Raw genomic sequence first — 4,202 nt, 5'->3', positions numbered from 1 at the left:
ATCGTACTTAACCATATACAAATATGTGGTGGATTTGACAAATATTCAAAATATTTCGATAAAAATTGACTTTTCGAAAAAGCAATAAGAGGCAAAAAAGTTTTTAAAATGTTGTGTTTAAATGGTACTGCAATAATAATTAAATTGAAACGTGCACAAAAGTTTGGGGGGTTTAAAGGAACAAAACCCCCATAAAATTTTTATGGGGTGTCCAAATTTTACTATAGTTTTTTCGTAAGATACTGCTGCCATAATAATGCCACATGTCCATTTTCAATAAAAAATCTCTAATAGTTTTCGATATATTGGAAAAAATCACTTCATCTTGTAACTTCAAATGAATGATAAAGGCACAGAGACTTAGATGGCGAGGTCACATTGAAAGGATGCCAAACACGAGGACTCCAAAAATGGTACTAAACTACACTACAGCTTCAAGAAAGAGAAGAGGAAGGCCGAAAAATAGATGGAAGCAAGAGGTCGAAAAAGATTTGGAAAGAATGGTGCTACAGGGTCAGAAAAGAAAAATGAATAACAGGAAGGAATGGAGAAAAATCACATATCAAGCCAGAGAAGATCTCAGTACATAAAGAAACATGAAAATGAAGAAAAAAAACAAACTTTTCAAGCCATGGGCCTCTAAGACCCTTGGTGCTATTATATATATATAACTTCAAAGGGCTGTAACTTTTCTTGTGTGCACATTTGTACTAAGGTAAGTTAGGTCCAATCAAACTATTTTTGGTCCCAGAATATGTGATTAAATTTATGACCTGTATTTTTGTTACACCCTGTATATATCTACATACTTCGTCTAATTTACTAACTGTTGTGCGTCATCCGCGTCGTAGCCTGTGAGGTTGCATGATACCAACACGAAATATTTAGGCGGTAGGTGTGTTCTTTTTTAGAATCACTTTGCCGAGTACACTGGAATTACAGCCACTAGACATATTTTATTATATACGCGTAGAAATAATATTTGAAGATTTCTATTAATGTTAACCTAAAGAAATACACAATAATATGTTTCATTTAATTTGTATAAATGGATTATAAAGCGTTTTTATGAAGCAGATTTGTTCGGATCACACTGTAACTGTAATCGAACGAAGGTGACATTTTAGAATAAATTGGTAACATTTATTTGACAGTTACGGTGATGACACTTCATATTTGTTTATATTCTTTACTATAAGTATCTGTTTTATTTATTATATTTACTGTTTTTATTATTTACTTTACTATAAAAAGATCCTCTACTATAAAAATATAAATTTCACCTAATTTTATAACGACTTGGAATAATCGAGGTATCTGACAACTTTTTTAGTTGTTATTGTAGACATACTTATACAAAGAAACCTACCGGCTTTTTGCCAAGAGTCCGGAGCCGTTTTTTAATTATTAACAATGCAGTGCAAAAACTCTTGCACTGCAAATCTTAAAAGATTATAACTTAATTCTTGTTCTCTATTTCTTAAGTTTTTACTTATTTACATTGAATATTAATTTGTTTTGTTGTATAATCCACGTTTACAATAATTATGTGACATATTTGATTTAAAATGGATTCAGGATCTTTTTATACTTTGGCAACTATGTCAACTTAGATCTCTGGCGTAGATAATGACGTGCAACAGTAAGTAAATTAGATGGACTGTAGGTTATATTTGGTTCTTGGGACATCAAAGTATATTTTTTAGACATTCTTAGTCACTGATGTGACATACCTCCGATTTGTTTTTTCATGAGTTTTGTAAGAGAGACTAAAAACTTTTTTTATAGTCACCTCCTGTTTTCATATATTTTTTGACATGTTTTGTAGTAAATTCAACTATCTATTTACTACAAAACATGTGAAAGCAGATGATCCTAAAAATGGTTTTTCGTCTCCTACAAAATTCATGAAAAAGCAGATAGGAGAATTATTGTACATTACAATTCTCTGATGTTTGGGAAAAAGGGCTTAAGTCAGAATTGCACATCGATAATGTTTTGATGATTTCTACAGTACTGTAGTAGATTCTACTGTACATACAGTTTACATCTACAACAGTTTTTTTCTGGTCCAGAAATCATCAAAACATTATCAATGTGCAATTCTGACTTAAGTCCTTTTTGCCAAACATAAAAAAACAATCTGGTCATAACTGACCAATGAGCAATTTTAATTTAGCCTAAATTACTACTGTTTCTTAAAATGAAGAGCTTACCCCATAGCGTCTCTTATCTAATCTAACAAGATCGTGCACTATTCTAATATACACAGGCACAGCACACAAGCACTATGCTCCGTTTTTCACTATCACCTATCACTCAAACTAGTTCAAAAGGATTTGTCCTCTTCAATCTTCTAGTTTGCCCAGTAGTATCGAGGAGCTGGATTTCCTCGATATTCTTGAACTCATGAAGTTGATGCTCGTGACCCTGCTATCTTCTTGATATTTGTTGATAATGTAATAACTTATTATGCATGGACAATGTGGACTTTCTTCCAACTAGCCAATACACTTTTTATATCTCTCTTTTGCCTTTCATAGCCACAAGGCTATACATTTCCTTCTTGGTTTTTTTTTGTAGGCCACTTTCAGCTGATTCTAAAAAAAATTAAAATGAACGGTAATTTTTCTATTCTTTACAATTAAAAATCAAAAGAAATAGGTACCTATTTACAGGTAATAATATGCATGTATAAATGATTCGTTTCATAAAGAATAAAGAAAATTGAAAACGGATTTTATAATACTTACAAAATTGTTTAAACAAGAGATCTAGCCAGTGCCCAGAGCAAAAACTAGCAGACAGTACAGCAAAAAAGCCACTAATTTCCATTTCCCACATCCCCTTATCGATGCATTTTTTTCCAATCAAAATTTTTACTTTTTTACTAAATTTTTAGGTTATCGGTTATGTTATGAAAATGAAATGTGATGACCAATGACCACGAGACGCTACATAGATACTCGCGCGGCAAATTTGAAAATGAACGCAAATTGAACAGTACAATAAATGGCCTCTCTTAAAATCTTGTAATGGAAAATTTTACCCCTCCAGGAAGACATTGTACTATGTTCATAGAATCTTGTGGTAACTTTCCACCCATAATTTAATCAGATAGATGTTCACGGAATAGAACGGTAGTACCTACATTCCTGGAATGTTTTGTGTTGTTAGGATTAAACTTTTATTTTATTTATTCTTGAATATTTCCTATTGTTAAACATTGTAACCAATAATTTACAAATAAGATTTTCATTACATTACATAAAATCAAAAACATTTTTTGGATATTAAACTATATAGTTTGTTTATAATTGTAATAATTGTATATACAATTTTGAATTAAGATTTAATCTTTTCGATTTAAACTACAGTAAAACCTGTGTTACCGGCCCCCTGCAAACACCGGCCACCTGTACTAACGGTCAGTTTAAAAATTCCCCAAACCAATTACAGTAAAACCTGTCAGTAACGGCCACTAAAAATGAAAAAGCTATTGGCCGATATAGAAAGGTGACCGGTATTGCCAGTTTTTGTAGTCTAGATATAATTGGTTTGGGGAATATTTAAACTGGCCGTTAGTACAGGTGGCCGATTTTATCAGGTGGCCAGTAACACAAGTTTTACTGTATATCTAGACTACAAAAACTGGCAATAACGGCCACCTTTCTATATCGGCCAATAGTTCTTTCATTTTAGTGGCCGTTACTGACAGGTTTGACTGTATTTCATTAACGTAAAGTTAACGCGTAAGTTAATATTTTATTGAATTGAATATAATGTGTCCAATATAATATATACGCGTTCATAAAACGTCCGTATTTCGTCCAGTATGGACGTCCAAAGGACGTTCAACGTCGGAAGTCCAAAGGACGTCCATATTTATTCCGTCCGAAGGACGTCCAACGTCGGACGTCCAAAGGACGTCCATATTTATTCCTTCCGAAGGACGTCCAAAATGGGACGTCCAAAGGACGTCCGTTTATAGTCCATGGACGTAAGGACCAAAAATGGACCTATTTTGGACGTCCAAAGGACGTCGTGTGCTATTAGGGAAGTAAAACATTTAAAAGGGTATGACGCAGAGCTGTACCCAAAATTTTCCCAAAAAAATTTCGGACAAGAGGGAAAATTTTAGAAAAATTGTGATCTGATATTTGCGTACATACTCCTTGAACAACGACAAACATGGTTCTGTA

At 33.0% G+C, this 4,202-nt stretch overlaps 1 long non-coding RNA gene across 1 annotated transcript; it reads right to left on the bottom strand.

Annotated features, from left to right (window-relative positions):
* Positions 1–243: 243 nt before the first annotated feature.
* On the bottom strand, positions 244–3,472 carry LOC126885247 (uncharacterized). Its single transcript, XR_007698354.1, has 2 exons — positions 2,754–3,472; positions 244–2,600 (listed from the first exon to the last, which is right to left on the bottom strand). It is a non-coding gene; the product is annotated as an uncharacterized LOC126885247 (long non-coding RNA).
* Between the last annotated feature and the right edge of the window lie 730 nt (positions 3,473–4,202).

This window comes from Diabrotica virgifera, chromosome 5 (assembly GCF_917563875.1).
Source record: "Diabrotica virgifera virgifera chromosome 5, PGI_DIABVI_V3a".
NCBI lineage: Eukaryota > Metazoa > Arthropoda > Insecta > Coleoptera > Chrysomelidae > Diabrotica > Diabrotica virgifera.
This window is presented reverse-complemented; position numbering and strand designations above follow the sequence as displayed.